General features: G+C 47.7%; 1 long non-coding RNA gene across 1 annotated transcript in view; it reads right to left on the reverse strand.

Annotated features, from left to right (window-relative positions):
* Positions 1-16,530, reverse strand: part of LOC123462119 — a 31,474-nt gene extending 14,944 nt beyond the window's left edge. Inside the window, exon 1 of the long non-coding RNA XR_006638118.1 lies at positions 16,044-16,530. This is a non-coding gene — a long non-coding RNA (uncharacterized LOC123462119). The remainder of the gene's footprint in view (positions 1-16,043) is intronic.
* Between the last annotated feature and the right edge of the window lie 510 nt (positions 16,531-17,040).

A 17,040-nucleotide genomic window follows, 5' to 3' on the forward strand; every position in this document is an offset into this window, starting at 1 on the left:
GTCCAGCTAGGCTGGACTTTCAAGTCAGGAAACAGAGCCATGTCTAAAGTTCCATAACTGTTACAGAGTCCAGCTCATGGTTCCTGGTCCTCACTTACTATTACTTGGTGACACCATTCTACCAGCGATCCCTTTTGGCTTGGCATTTTCAATAATTCATTCAATATTTACTGACTACCTCCTATGAGTTAGGCCTTTCTAGGCAATACTACTTTTTCTTCTTTGAGGTTTAAAGGTGGAATAATGAGATACATTTCTAAGGCTGTAGAAATGGCTCAATGGTTAAGATGCTTGCCTGCAATGCCTAACAGCTAGGGTTCTATTCCCCACTACCCACCAAAAGTCAGATGCACAAAGTGCTGCATGCATCTGGAGTTTGTCTGCAGTGGCTGGAGGCCCTGGCACACCCATTCTCTCCTTCTTTCCCTCTCTCCCTCCCACCTTGTAAATAAATAAATAATGTAGCTAGCACACTTTAAGGAAGAAAGACTCTCCTTTCATTCACGATTTAGGAAAGCTGATGACCTTGGTGAGCTTGGGCATCTTTGGGAAATGCCTGCTTTTCTAGGTGCCCTTTTTCAGATGGGTACAGATCTCATCATTATCGAATGATGGAAATTATTTATGCCACCCCCTCTTTCAGAGACCCTCCCCCCCACACACACTCTCAGCAGCCACCAGGGCATCATGACCCAAAGGACTCTGGGAAGCAGCAGGATTCTCTGGATGCAAGTTTGAGCATGTGCTGACAGGAACCCAGCCCAGTTGAAGGCGTGCAGATATTGCATGGGTCTCTCCGTCTGTTTCCCATCACTCTCCTCCCACAGTTCTCTTGCTCTTGTTTACCTCTGAGTGAATAGTTCCTTGATTATAAATCAGAGAACTTGGCACTGAGTTGTGGATTATCTGTGATCTTTAGCTTTCCCAGGGCAAAAGAAATTAGACCAGCAAATCTCTTTGTTTCTCATGGTTCGGTGTCCAAATCATGAAAGCACTGATCTGTGTAGAGCGAGCCAAGTCTAAGCCTACCTCTGCCTTGACCCCTGTACTCAAAGTAATCATTCATTCATTAATCCAGAGAATAGTCAGTGAAGAGCTACATGGTAGACTATTTCTGGAAACTGGAGATCCCAGGTTAAAGAAAAGCTCTTTGGGTTACTGCAGGTGATAATAACCAAACGAACATATAGTCATCCCTAATAACTACAGAGCACTGGCTCTGGGACCCCCCAGAGACTGGAACCCACAGGTGCTCAAGTTCCTACATAGATTGATGTGGCACTTGCATGTGACCTTTGCACATGCTTTTATATACTTTAAATCATCTCGACGTTACTTGTACCTAATACAATGTAAATGGTACGTAGATAGCCAGTATACTGTATTGTTTGGCGAATAAAGACAGGGAACAAAGTCTGTGCATATTCAGAACAGATGTAACTTTTTTTTTCTGATTATTTCCCAACGGTGGTTGATTGAATCCACAGATGCAGAACCTGTAGATGTACAGAGCTGACTACATACAAGTGATCAATGCCTTCAAAAAGGTAAATCAGGGGCTGGAGAGATGGCTTAGTGGTTAAGGTGCTTGCCTGCGAAGCCTAAGGACCCAGGTTCAGCTCCCCAGGACCCATGTAAGCCATATGCACATAGTGGCACATGCATCTGGAGTTTATTTGCAGTGGCTGGATGTCCTGGTGTGCCCATTCTCTCTCTCTATCTGCCTCTTTCTCTCTCTCTCTCCTTCTCTCTCAAATAAATATATAAATAATTTTTTTTAAAGAAGGTAAAGCAGGGCTGGAGAGGTGGCTCAGCAGTTAGGGTTATTTTATGCCCAAGCGTGAGTGCCAGAGGGGGGCCTGAGACCACCTGAGTTCAAATTTCCAGAACCCACATAGGCAGCTGGGTGTGGTCATGCTCCTCGGTAACCTCAGTTCTGCAGAGGAGCAGCAAGCAGAGCATAGCTGGAGCTCGCAAACAAGGATCAGCAAGAGATTCCACCACAAGGGCTTGAAAAATGGTTTAGTGGTTATGCGCTTGCCTGTGAAGCCTAAGGACCCCGTTTTGAGGCTTGATTCCCCAAGACCCAAGTTAGCCAGATGCACAAGGGGGCACACGCGTCTGTTTGCAATGGCCGAAAGCCCTACCACGCCCGTTCTCTCTCTCTCTCTCTATACCTGCCTTTCTCGCTCTGTCTGTTGCTCTCAAATAAATAAATAAAAAATGAGCAAAAATTATTTATTTATTTATTTAGTTATTTATTTATTTGAGAGCGACAGACACAGAGAGAAAGACAGATAGAGGGAGAGAGAGAATGGGCGCGCCAGGGCTTCCAGCCTCTGCAAACGAACTCCAGACGAGTGCGCCCCCTTGTGCATCTGGCTAACGTGGGACCTGGGGAACCGAGCCTGGAACCGGGGTCCTTAGGCTTCACAGGCAAGCGCTTAACCGCTAAGCCATCTCTCCAGCCCCCCAAAATTTTTTTTAAAGAGATTCCGCCACAAGGAAATGAGGCGGGTGATGATGGAGGGGCCACCCAATGTTTTCTGTGACCACTGCAGCCCCGGGCAGGTTCATACACCGCGCACGCCAGCGCACACGTACCACACTGCACATCCTATGCATATGCAAAACAGAACAAAGAGGTAAAGCAAGCTAGAGGCATGAGGAAGGGCGCGGGCAAAAGTCGGGGACAAGGACAAGCTCGCGGTGTCTGCCCATCGGCAGAGAAGCCAGGCGCCAAGCAGAGTGGACGGTGGGCCCGCAGCTGACCACACGAAATCACAGCGGGCAGCAGGGAGCAGCCGTGGAAGTGGCAGCTCGTGATTCTGTCCTGCGCCTCGCGTGGCTGCAGAGGTTTGGCACGGGGGGGGGGGTGGCACGGAAGCGGCGAACGCTCAGGCTCATGAGACAGTACCCACTGGGCTCGGGCTGTGCGCTGGCATACAGGCACGCGGTGGCTGGACTCGTGGGCAGTGCCCCAGGTGGGAGCCCCTGAGAGTTGCGTGTTTGGACTGGGGTGAGGCTGAGCCAGGGAGCTCACCATCTCTCTCCACCAATCAGTTGATCAATGGGAAGCCGGGAAGAAGGAAATGCTGCTGTCTAAAGAGCAGGGTTGGGATTGGTGAGGCATAGAACCCTCAGCCCACTGGGCCATGACAGAGTCTGGGAAGTGGCCGGGATTAGGGTGTCAACCTCCAGCCGGGTTGTTTGGTCCCCCGTGGGGCCTTCGGCACAACAAAACAGACCCAGTTTTTAGAGGAGTTGGCTTTTTTTTTTTTTTTTTTTTTGGTTGATTGCATACTGTCTAGTCAGTTCCTTCCTGGGCCTTCCACTTTGTGCGATGCCAGTCTCTTTACCGGGGAGAGGGGAGCAAAGAGGAAGGTGCGTACTTTGGGTTCAGCCAGCTCTGAGATTGCAGCCCCTGCCTTGTCGGTTCACTAGCTTTTGGAATAACAGAACCTCCTAGAACTCGGCTGACCAATACAGCAACCACTGTGAATAAATTCAAATCGAGATGAAACAAATAAAGTTTTTTCAACTCGGTTCCTTGGTCTCATTCTCCACATGTCAGTCACTTCACGGTGGCCAGTGGCTCCTGGGTCAGACGACATAGACATGGAACGCATATCTGTAAGGTCAGGAAGCTGTGTGGGATGGTTTTAAAAGTCCACGAGATGGAGACCTGATCTAGGTGACATGCATGAAGCAGAGGACCCTGCCTAGGTCGTGACAAGAGCCAGCCATAGTAGTCACTGTGACTTGCAAGTCAACCATCAGCTAACTGACCTAAACCAGAATTTGGAAACTCCAGTCTTGCCTTAACTTAGTAAGAACCTTAATATATAGTGGCTCGATAATGGCTTCTGGAGATTTTAGCCAATGTAAAGAGCTGGACCATGGTTAGTAATTTGAAGGTCTAACAAAATAACTGAGGAAGTCTGATCAAGAAAAGCAAATTGGGCTGGGGAGATAGCTTAACGGGTAACGTGTTTGCCTTCCTTGCAAGCATGAAGACCCGAGTTCAATCTCCTGCATCCATGTAAAATGCCAGGTGTGTGTGTGGGGGGGGGGCATGTACCTCTAACCCCAGCACTGGGGAGGCAGAGATAGGAGGTTCACTGGAATTCACAGGCTAGCCAGTCTAGCCTAAGCAATGAGCCCCCAGCCAATAAGAGACCCTGTCTCACAAAGAGGTAGATGGCATTTCTGAGGATGACACCTAGGTTTGTCCTTTGGCTTATGCACACACATACACACCTGTGTACATGCACCCACACACCCACATACACGTGTGCCTGCACACCAAAGAAAGGAAAGAAAGAAAAAAGAAAAGAAAGGAAGGATGGAGGGCTGGAGAGGTGGTTTAGCGGTTAAGGTGCTTGCCTGCAAAGCTAAAGGACCTCGGTTTGATTCCCCAGGACCCACGTAAGCCAGATGCACAAGGGGGTGCATGCGTCTGGAGTTCGTTTGCAGTGGCTGGAAGCCCTGGAGTGCCCATTCTCTCTCTATCTTTCTCTCTCTCTCTTCCTCTGCCTCTTTCCCTCTCTCAAATAAATAAATAAAATATTTTAAAAAAGAAAGGAAGGAAGGAGAGAAGGGAGGAAGGAAGGGAGGAAGGGAAAGGAAGAAGAAAAAGATTTTGGTGCTAGGCCTGGTAGTACAGACCTGTAATCCAAGCTACTTGGGAGGCTGATGGCAGAAGAAACACAAGTTCAAGGCCTGCTGGGACAACTTAGTGAGACCGTCCCAAAATTTAAAATGCAAAAAGGGGTGGGGTGCAGCCTGGTGGTACAGCTCTGCCCTATTATGTTCAAGGCTCTGCATTTGATTGCCAATACTTAAAAAATAAAAAGGGGCGGGGGAAAGATCATTTAAAAGTTATTTATTTATTTATTTGCAAGCAGAGAGAGTGTGTGTGTGCCTCTAGGTAGAGCCTCTAGCTGCTGCGAAAGAACTCCAGATGTATGTACCACTTTGGGCATTAAGTGGGTACTAGGGAATGGAACTGGGCTTTGCAGGCAAGCATCTCGACCGCTGAGCCCTCTGTGTGTGGGGAGAGGGAGGGTCACTTTACCTGAGTGAAGTACCTGCCCGGCTAGGGTCCTCTGAAAGAAGTCATGCCCCAGCCTCAACTTCCCTGCTTTGTCATGTCCTCTGAGCACTGTGCTTTGGAGAGCTGTGCCCCAGCAGCCCTTCTGAGATGTCGCTCTCCAAAATCAGTCTTTCTTTTCTCACTTTGGGGTTTTGTTACTGTTGAAGGTTTATTAACTACAGACATTTGGTGGGTGGAAGTTGGGATTTGCCTGGGGCTGGGAGGAAGTGATTTGCTGGGCCAGGATAAGGTATGGCTTAACAGTTAGAGCAGGAATGCTCTCCACCTCCTCCAGTGTACTTCAGGGGAAATTTGTCTTCAGCTCCCAAATTACCTGCAAGGATTGTTAGGCCAAGATCCTATCTCCACTGCCCATTTTCTTTCATTTCTGATAAGAAAAACAAAGAGAGAGAGAGAGAGAGAGAGAGAGAAAAGAGTGAGAGGCTAACATTCTTGCACTCCCTTAAATAAAATTTCACACAATGAGTGATTTGCTTCAATTGCCTAAAAACAAACAAAAACCAGGCAGGAGAGGGCCTGCCCTAGCTGCTGCAGTCTCTACCCCTGAGGAGGCATGGCTGGGTCTTGGGAGAGCAAAAGCTTCTAAGGTCTTGTGGAAAGCTCAGAGAACACCCCAACTTACTGTGCCCAGTGGAATGTTCTGAATTTCTCTTCCCTTCAAACCATCACCTGCGACTTTCTCTTCTTAAGTGAAGCAACTCCAAATTTCCAGATGTTTATGCCCCAGATCCTGGAGTTATATCCTTGTGCCCCACCCCACCAGGCTCCCCCACTTTCAATTTGCCAGAAAGCCCTGTTGGTTTCACTGTCAAAATACATCCACCCTCCAACCGGCTCTCATCAACCCCACCGGCGTTCCCTGCTGTAAGCCAGTTCCGCCTCTTCCCTAGCTGACTACTGCAAAAGCTGGCACAAACACAACAAAACAAAAGCAACCAAACACAGTTTCCCTCTTTCCATTTTCCACCAACTGGTCTCCCTACTTCTAGTTGCCCTGAAATATCTTCTCAACATACCAACCAGACTAGCTCCCTCAAGGCCATCCGAATGGGCTCAAAATAGCTCCCATCTCATTCAGAGAAAAAGCCGCAGCCTTTACTATGACCGCGATCCTGTTAATGGTCCAACCTCCTCTCGCCCTCTCCCTCTCTCATTCCACCCCTGGCTTGCCCCAGGCACCAGGTGAGCGTCCACTTCGGACCCTTGGCGGCAGCTGCCCTCTCTTACTTTTCCATGTCTTCAAATCTCTCCTCAGTGAGGCTGACGAGGACCTAAACATCTCAGTAGCGTGTGGGAAGGCTTTGCACTTCTCGTCCATGTTCCCATGTCCCCACCGTGCCTTCCCTCTCTTCCTTGTCACTTTCTAACACAGCACACAGACTGCTTCTGTACTGGGTTTCTGGTTCCTTTGTCCACCCGCCTGTAGACCCGTAGGAGCGCCATGAGGACAGGGGCCGTGTACGGTTTAGCTCACTGTTCTCTCTGTGATACCTGCAAGCACCTGGCTGACCATTGCTCTTCTTTGCCCACGAGTGACACCCTCTTGGAAACCAGGACTGCTGAGGAGTGTGATCTGAGAATGACTGGAGCAGAAGCAAGCCCAGACATTGACAGGCAAACCCCCACCCCTCAACAAACTGGGGTCAGAGGGAGGCTTACAACCCACCAGGGAGTCTTCAATAGGCCAGCTCAGAAGAAACAGGACCAGGAGGAACCGAGTCCTGGTTTATGGAGGGTGAATGAACCCAGAATGATGATGTAACCATGAACAACAGAACATTAATAAAGTCAACAAATGACAAAGACTTTGAAGATATGGACCAACTTCTTTAGTCTAACAGCTCTCAAATGTTCTGGTCTTAATTTTTTTGTTCTTCAATTTCATGGAAGACCCCAAAGAGCCTTTGTTTATGTGTTTCAGATCTGTGGTAGCCCCTGGGACAAATGGCAGATGGCAGGAGTGATGGTGTGAAAGCCAGAGGCTGGGTCATAAAAGGGACTACAGGTTCTGATCACACTGGAGAAATCCAACCTCTGTGTTTTGAGTATAGCAGCAAACGCACAGGGACAAAAACCAAGGCTTCGTGTCAACAGTCAGAAACTGGCCAGGCTGTGAGGGAGCCATCCTCTCTCAAGGCAGGTCCTCCAGCCCTACTGCAGCCTTCAAAGGGCCACAACCTCTTGGGAGACCCTGACCCACCCAAGCTATGCCTGAATTCCTAAAGCCCAGCGACTGTGGGAGAAAAGGAATGAATGCCTTTCCCTTAAGCTGTTAGGATGGAGGTCCTTTGCTGGGTAATAATAGGCAAATAATTTGCTATAATAATAATTCAAACCAAAAAAATAATATTTGTCAGCTCATTTATATTTATATGAATGAATTTAATCTTGAGTAGTTTGTTAAAATTAATTCATTTAAAAGCTAAAAATAACAGTTCATTATAAAAATAACTTTACTAAAAACAAAATTTAGTGGGAGGAATGGCAGTGTAAGACATTTTTGCAAATCTCTTTAATGTCTGACTTAATAGGAGACAGCTGGGTTCTCATATCTACTTCTGCATCCAGACGGAGTGATAGTGTTGTTTTGGTTGAAACATGTGGAAGAAACCCGGCTTCCTCTCCATAGACACAGTGTTGGAAATGGGAGAAATACTTTAATGGCCTTTTCAAATAATTATGAATCTCCTTTGTCTGACCAAAACTCAACGACAGGCAGTTTACTAAAGGTTAATCACAATACGGAATCTGAAACTGCATCAGTGAACATTTTACTCACATACGTTAACATCCATTCTGTCTGGCTTGTACTTTGAGTGGGTCTGTTGGCTATGCATGGTCATACTAAGAGTGAGTTGGGTTCCATTTGGAAAATATTACTCCGTTACATTACACAGATCTTCCTAGTTCGATATATTCCATGATGAAAACTAAAACTTTCTATTTGCTAATATCTACATTGATTTTAAAGGTTGCTGTAGCAGATACAAGTTTTCAAAAATTCTAATTTTTGCTCCAAAGCTTCCATTTTGACCATGAATGCTGTCAATTATCTTTCTTGGAGTGAAAGTTTCAGGGTTTTTTTTTGTTTTTTTTTTTTTTGAGAAGATGTCTGTCAGATGGCTAAGCGTAAATAGCCCTGGTTATTCGGTCCTTTTGTGGACAGGGATTCTGTGACTCACCCACAGGCACCCCCTGCACACAGCAGAACGCACCCACAGTGCTCCAGGCCACCTTCCCAACTGGTTACACACAATAGTAAACAAGTGAATTTTGGGCATTTTATAAAATTCATAATTTTGACTGCCTCATCTAGAATATTCTGAAATGAAACTGGGGTTGTTTTTGTGCTTTTCCTACAAGTTTACAGTGGTGAAGAGTACTGTGACAGCTGCTATAGTCTGGCGCCAGCAATTTTGCCCAAACGTCAACACAACGAAGAAGGAAATAACATCTTGGTATTATTATGAAAATAGTTTTGGCCTTGCAGATACCCTGACAGGGTCTCAGGGATTCCAAAGGCCCTTAGGCCTCCCTGTGAGAACTACTGCTTTGGGGAAAGGGGTGTTGTCAATCCCTTACTCATAGCACTTCAAGGTGACCGTGTTTCATACTAAGACACATGTGTGCCATGTCTTTATGCACAATTGTAATGGCCAATACTGCCACTGATTGCATAGGCCAGGAAACATAAAACATATCACTAGGCAGCAGCTTGTTGCTGTGAATGGATTAGATATGAGATGGGTTCTTTATTCAACAGAGATTGGGGTAATCTTCATGCTTCTGTTTGTCCCACTTGTGGCTCTAAGAAATTCCTCAGACTATCAGTGTTAAATAAACATGGCCAATGAGGAAGCTAACACCTGCACCCTTCCTGTGTAGCTTTTCTTCCCCATTGTCATCCAATGGCCAGGGAAGCTCTGTGGATCCAAAAGAGCCTCCTTTTAGAGTCGTGAGGTTCCTTCCGGCCCCAGGCCAGCACGGGCCAGGTTCTCACACCAGCAATGCTCTCAGCTCGCACCTAGAGAACAGCAGCCCACGGGCAGCGTGCGTGCAAAGGGCGAAGGCATCGCAGCTTCCCATCGCCGTGGAAGGACCGAGGCGTCGCCTCTCCGCACTGCTTTAGGGTTCCGACCACAGAGCAGGGAGGGGTCGTTTGGCATTCTTGATCAGTTTAGCGGGCAGAAATGCCGGGTGGGCCTAAGCCCCACACCTGACCGGGATCGGCCCTGTGCTGAGTGATGGTGGGGTGGGGTGCCGAGGGCAGGCCCCGGTCAGCCCGGAGCAGCCAGCGCTGTGTCCCGAGCCCTGGGAACTGCAGAGCCCGCCACATCTGCTCGCCTGGTTGGGGGCAGGAGGAAATCACCAAAACCTTCAAACATGAGGCCCGAGCAGGGAGACCAAGGGGAAACCTTAAGCCATAGGTCGACCTTGGGTCATATGAGCACCCCATGGTCCTCCTCCATCTTCTTTCATCCCCTCAGGTCCCCGACACCCAGCCTTTTTATCCTCCTCCAGGTCAACAGGATCAGGTTCATGAGAGATGACCAGAGAGCTTATCCAATGAAGGCAGAACCAGGTGTTTGACAAGCCTTTCCCTGCTGAAAGCCAGTTGGATAAAGTGAAAACAGTGTGACTGCATTTTCTTTCCTGGAACTTTTTTGTTTTTTTCTCATTTCTCTTCCTCGCTTTCTGGGTTAGAATCCTGTGAGATCTCTGGGAACTGGTCACCAAAGCAAAATATTCAAAGAGCTAAGAATTTAGGGAGAGACCTATAGGATATGACATCCTATGTTAAGCAGTGTCCCCCTATGGTGGAACCCAGGACCCAGCATCAGAGGTATCTGAAAATTTCCACCTAATGGTATGGTGGAACCAATTACTATGAGATTCCAAGAAGTGATTGCTCACACCTTGTCCTACCTTCACAAACATGATGGCGTGGTGACAGCTTGAATTAATAGCAGTGGTGTGAATATGTACCCCGCACATAATGACAAGCTACAAATGAGACCTCCCGATTCCTGTAGTTATGCATTTACCAGCTCACCAGTGCCTCCAATGTAGCAATTATCACTCTACATATGGTTCTAAGAGCAATCAGATTGGAATTTTCCAGAGAGATAGGTGGGATGGGAGTGCTGTTATTTAACATGCAGTTTTCCTGGTCATCCTGAGTTAAGTAAGTCTGGTTCTCTGGAGGCAGAGACTGGAGAGCTCTTTTAGCAAGTCTCTAAGGCTATTAACGAATTCAATAAAATTTGAGACTTCAGGCTTAGGGAGTGGGAGAGAAGAGTGGGTGTGCATCTGGTTCTTGGCATCTGGAATAAACAGCTGGCGTCAGTCCCAGTTGGCCGGAGAATGGGCAGCTGTTTTCCCTTGAGATATAACTTCGTGACAGGAAAAGGGGGTGGGATCTCTGGGGTCCCAGCTACTCACTGACAACATGACGAGCTCTGCCTTGGATCTCAGGATGTCTCCCCTTTGCAGCTGTGAGACTTTGACCCAAGACAGCACAAGCACATGCCCAGATATATATATATATATATATACATACATACACACCACAGTGAAGAAAGTCTTCACCAACTGTACAATGGGGCTAGCGGAGCCCAAGGAGAGCCCACAGCTAGTATTCCATACTAGATGGCTCGGGACAGCAGTTTTCTTTTTAGATAACTATAGACAGAATCAAGAGCATCCACAACTAAGCACGCTTTGTAAAGCAAAGGCACTGTAGACTTCAACCCACTGAGCCTGAAGAGAAGGCAGGTTATAAGGCAGAAGTAAAAGAATAAAAGGAGAAAAGACAAACGTTCCCTTTCCCCAGATGTGAAACAGAAAGTGTGTGGGGAGCCCAACTCAGCTTTAGGCCTGTTTTGCACCTGCCTGGGGAGGTGATTGCGATGGTTTCTGAGAGCTTTGCAACATTGCGCAATCGTCCTAGGCAGTAAGGATTAATGCAAAAACAAAGACCAGCCGAGATAACATGAGCACAGAGCTAGCGTGTGGCGGTGGGGTTTGGACACCAACTTTCATAACTGAAAGCCAGTGCACTTTCCTCTCAAGCACAATGCAGTACTTTTCTGCACCTATTTGGAGAGCAGGGGAGTCCTTACTAGGCAAATGGCACTAGTGGCCCTGAGGCCGGGGCACCAGACACAGGAGCTAAATAAGCTATGGATTCCTAAACCACCAGAGCTCCCTATATCTGATGTGAATTCAGAAACACAACCCAAAACCACATGTAAAAACTCTCAGGGTTATGGTCTGTTAAATTGCAAACTATTAGATTATTGGCTGTTACATTACACATTGGAATGGGTAACTGTGAACCATGTTTATGCATATAATCTAGGCCCTCCCCTATCAGGCATTTAAGCTTGCAGTGGTTCACTAAGTTCATGCTTGTGATCATGCTTCATGTGTTTCTCCACAACTCTTCAGTCTCTTATTAAACACAGAACTGCATCAAACAAGGGATAAGGCTGAGTGACCCAGTTCAAGAAAGCAAGATGTACTCTCAAGTGTTTTATGATTTTTTTTTTTTTTTTTTGCACCCCAAAGCTCATTTCTGACTTCAGGAGCTGTCTTCATTGTGAAGTCATCCTTCCAGGGCTGGGGATATAGCTCAGCAGTAGAATGCTTGCCTAAAATGCTCTGGGCCCTGGGTTCAATTCCCACTGCCACAAAGAAATCATTCAGCAAGTATATATGTAATGTCTGTATAAGATGGTTTAGATCTGCAAAGGCAGAATGAGGAAAATTCTCGGGCAAGTGATGCACTGGGTGCAGAGGAGACCAAAAAAGAAATTTGGCCTCACTCATGTGAACCTTAGTTTACTGAGAAATAAACATAAAACAACTAAGTATCAAGACAAATGTGTGATTCTGCATTGTCTTCGGGGCCAGTAACCAAAAGTACGTGGTATAAAGGTATAGGCCAACCTCTTTGAAAGGTCACCTGCTGTGAAAACATCTACATGGGGACCTTGCTGTGCTGGAGGGATTATTTTTCTGGGTTGTGGTAGCATGCAGTCAGGGTTAGAGGACTCCGTGAGTTCTGTGTGACAGACATTGGGAAGGAGAAAGTCAGTTTGGGCATCAGTAGCAGAGAGGACACCAGCCCTCCATCTGGATGTGATATTCCTGATGTAGAGTAACCACAGAGGCGGACCTGAGGCCCACTCCTTGGGCCACCACGAGAAGGCAATGGGGGACCCCAGGACATGTCTGACTCATACAACTTCTTTTCCCTGGCTGTCTGTGGGCCAGTGAGTGAACCGAACTTGGACTCTCAGAATTTCAACAGTTAGCCTTGTCCCGCATGCAGCTTCATGACCAAGTTATTACTGTCCCCTCCTTCCTCCGTCCCTAACTACACCCGATCTTTTTGCCCCTTGGTGCTTCTAAGTGGGGAGGTGCTGGGGAGAAAGCAACCAGCCAGTACACGCGGAGCCACGAGTGGCACGTCACCAGTGTCTCCGAGATGGATCGTGAAAAAGAGGCACTGTTCAGTCTCCATTCTGTGGTACTCTGAGCAGCCTCGGGTGGTTGAAGGGATGCTCCCTAGAGTGAAGACATTTTGAGTTGGGACCTGTTACCCTGTTCCCTTCCTGCTTTCATATGTATTATTTTCCCATTTAAAAAACATTTTATTTATTTATTTGGGAGAGAGAAAAAGGCAGAGACAGAGAGCAAGCACATGCCAGGGCCTCCAGCCACTACAAACAAACTCCAGATGCATGCACCCCCTTGTGCATCTGGGTCCTGGAGAATCGAGCCGGGATCCTTTGGCTTTGCCGGCAAACACCTTAACCGCTAAGCCATCTCTCCAGCCCCTATTTCCCCATTTCTGAATCCCTAGTCTTGAAAATGTTGGGAGTAGATCTTTTGGCACCAGAAGCCATGCTCTGATCATTATGATAGCTAATGTGCATCAAGCGCTTACTACAGATCTAATACCAAGCACTTTACATGCGCTCACCTCACACCAACCTCACGGTCACCCCCCGAGGTCCAGCAGGTTACTGTTCTTGCTCTGTGCAGGAGGCTCTGCCAGTCAGTGGTCCGTGGACACAGCAGAAAGGCCTGGGGTTTGAAGCAAGGTCTCGCTCCCACATCCACACTTGGGAAAATAAAGGAGGTAAGCCCAAGGCAGCCCGTGTTTGGGTTTATTGTTTTAGGAACACAGGAAGATGAGTTCCTGTTCTGGTTCTCTGAGACAGATCTTAGCCTGGCTGTGGTGGGCCCTGCTCTGAGGCTGGGCAGCCTAGGTCAAGCACTTGGTTGCTGGTTTCAAACAAGACAGGTGTTATATGAGTGTGTTGCAGGGAGGGGTTAGTTCCTACCTCTTGAGAGAGAAAACCTAAAAATACCACTTCCCATATTTTCAGGATATTGTTGAAGACATTGTCTTCAGGCCAAATCTCTTGGGGCAAACTTGAAGGGACAGCAGAAGAAGATGGAAGCCTCTCCCAGCATTTCTGAGATGTCGGGATGTGTGTGTGTGTGTGTGTGTGTGTGTGTGTGTGTGTGTGTGTGTAGCAGAGGCTTTGTAAGGTTCCATACTCCTCCTCGCTTGGGGGCCCAGCTGCCCTCAGTAAAACAACCCAGAGCCATCTGATTTGAGGCATGTACCGGCTCGTGTGTGGAAGACAGTAATTACCTCCAATTCCAGTTAAGAAAGCTGAAACCTGCCTTTTTCATGCCTCAAACAATTATCGAAGTGCCTTTTGAAGCTCTGGATAGAAGAGAAAAGCAAAACAAACCAGAGCCAATTAGAGCCTGGGATTTGAGGGTGGCTTAGAATTGTGCAGTGGGACTCAGGAGTAACTGTGGGAGAGGGTCAGAGGTCACCTGAAACCTCCAGCTGCCAACCAACTCTGCCTGTGCCAAAAGAGCCATTACACAGCATTTAGAATCAAGGTCCTCTTCCTGGCTGGGGAGCATTTTGCAGAAACAGCCTCTGCAGGGCTGTGGAAGAAGGCTCCCTGATTAGATAAGGCCTGGAATGTGTTTGATGTTGCGCAAAACAGTTCCCTGACAGCTCTCCCAACTTGCCATCAGGATGGTTTTCCTCAGCGGAAACTTGGTCAAGAGAAACTGAATCGTGGGGACCTCTCATTTAGGGGTGCCCTTTTGACTAACTGATGCTTCTGTGTACCGTCGAAAGTTAAGGAACTCTACTGGGCGAGGTGGTAGCGTTTGGCTGTTGGGAAGAGCAGCCTGAGTAACTAACTACTGCTGGAGGTGGAAAGTGTGAGGTCAGAGGGTTGAAAGTGGCCTTGGGGAAGGAAGTCTGAGGACAAGTACTTCTTTACAGAACCCAAGGCCAGTTCCATGACATTCAATGCAGGGCCACAAAGGGCAGAGTGGGAAATGAGTTTCCACATGGAGACTGGAGGCAGGCGTTTTGAGTTAACAGGGCAAAATGGTGCCATTTGGGAGTTCCTTTTTAAGTTTGAGTTCAGACCAAGGTAGACATTGGGCACCAAACTTCGCAGAGGGATACGACTTTGCCTATGTACATCCTAACCCTGGCTATACAGAGGAGCTGTCTTTGGGCCCTGACCCAAGTGCCCAACTCTTTATCTGCCACTTGACAGTAAGCCTTGGTATCTGCTCTCTCCTGTAAGAAACAGCCTTTGTGGGAAAGAAAGAACAAGGAGATGGTCCTGGATTGTCCACCTGTAGAAGAGGGAAGCAGGAGAGACCGTGTCGGCATGCGCTATGAGAAAGACTCGGTGAGCCTTGGCTAGCTTCAAGACGCAAAAGGCCATAAGCCAAGGACTACGGGCGGCCTCTAGAAATGCTCAAAGGCAAGATAATCGGTTCTTCCTCCGAGTCCCCAGAGAGAGGAGCACAGCCCTGACAGTGACTTAATTATAAGCCAGTATCTGACTTTTGACCAACCAAAGAATAAGATAATAAATTTGAATTGCCTTAAGCCACTATGTGGTGAGCTGTTAAAATAGCCACTATTTCAGTGTTATTCATGGTTTCTACCAAAGGGGTATAGGAAAACCTTCTCCAGGTCCCATGGCGTGGGGGTTCAAAACCATGATAACCATCTCCGCATTTTCCTGGTGGCAATCTGATGTGTGCAGTCTTCCCAGCCGCGCCCCTTCTGAAAATGAGTACTTCAGCCAGCAGAGCTCTTGATGAGTGATGCTCAGTGAATGGACCTCTCCACAGTGGAGCTCCTCACACCCTATGGCATTACGGAAGCTATTCACACCCACCTAGATGCCAAGTACTTCTGGACAGCATGGGGGGGCACGGGCGCTGGGGTAATTTTCCCTTCCAGAGAGGCCCAGCCATGAATTCTCTGAGCTCTAGAAAATGGAACTAGCATGACAAAACCATGTCATGACAAGTGCCAGGAGCCTTCCTTGGGTTTGCAGTGATTTGGGATTTCTTCCCTTCCCCAGCACTTCTCTCCCATCAACATCTAAGCTGTTAACAGACCGGAACTGGGGTTGGGGAGACAGATGGCTCAGTGGATAAAGCGCTTGCCATCCAAGTGCAAGGCTCAGATCCTCTGAACCCACACAAAAAGCCAGACACTGTGACAGGCATACAGCAAGAAGGTGAAGAGATGAGAGATTTTCCAGAAGCTTGTGGGCCAGTTAGCCTGGTGATTGCAGCTGTGAACGACAGCAAGAAAGGGAGACTTTGCTTCAAAGAAGGTGAAGGTGAGGACTGCCACCCAAAGTTATCCTCTGACTTTCACACCGTGGCATGCATTCACTGTGGCACATGCGTGCTGGTACTCACACACATGAACATACACACACACACACACACACACACACACACACACACACACACACACCTATAATTCCTGACGCTATGCCTCAAACTCTTAACTAGCGATGTGACTTTGAGAAAGTCATTTAAGCCCATGCCTCAGTTTGCTTACCTGTATATGGGTAAAATACTTAGATGAGGGGCTGCAACATCGTCAGGGCAATGAAAATGTTCCCAGTTTTTGTTCTTGTTCTACGATCTTAGTCTTTGTTTACTTGCTTGTTTTGAGATAGGGTTCTGCTATGTAGCCCAGGCTGTCCCCAGACTTGTAACCGTCCTGCCTCAGCTTCCTGAGTGGCGTGCTCCACAATGCCCAAGCCACATGTCATTATCAACCGAATCTCAAACCTCTGAGCAAGTTCCTCCTGCCTCAGCCTCTCCCATGCTGGAATTACAAGTGTGAACTATCACATTGGCTATTGTGTGACCAATGTGGCCATCGTGTGTATGTGTGTGTTATTTGCAAGTGTGTGCATGTGTACACAGATGTGCACACCCAGGGACCAAAGGAGGGTGTCAAGTGTTCTTTCCTGTTGCTCTTCTACCTTATTATCTTCAGACAGAGTAACTCATGGAACCTACATATACTGAATATATTTTATTTATACTGACTGACCACCAGCTCCAGCAATCCTCCTGTCGTCTCCCCGTTCAGCACTGGGGTTACAGGAATGCGATGCCATCTGTAGCTTTTTACGTGGGTGCTGGAGATCTAACTCGGGTCTTCACGCTTGTGCAACAAGCGCTTTTACCTACCGAGCCATCTCCCCAGCCCAGGAAAGCCATCTTTGCAGTTCGCTGTGTATCATAATACTTCCAGCAATTGATTTTTTTTGTTGTTGTTGTTGTTGTTTTGTTTTTTTCAAGGTAGGGTCTCACTCTAGGCCAGGCTGACCTGGAATTCACCATGTAGTCTCAGGGTGGCCTTGGACTCACGGCAGTCCTCGTACCTCTGCCTCCCGAGAGCTGGGATTAAAGGCGTGCGCCACCACGCCCGGCTACTTGCAGCAACTGAGAAGAATTGCCGTTGCCTGCAGTGAGGAAACTCAGGGGCACAGATCCTCTTTGAAACTTTGTTCCCACCACCATCTCCTCCAGGAGGTAGGCTC

Source organism: Jaculus jaculus, chromosome 7 (genome assembly GCF_020740685.1).
Source record: "Jaculus jaculus isolate mJacJac1 chromosome 7, mJacJac1.mat.Y.cur, whole genome shotgun sequence".
Lineage (NCBI taxonomy): Eukaryota > Metazoa > Chordata > Mammalia > Rodentia > Dipodidae > Jaculus > Jaculus jaculus.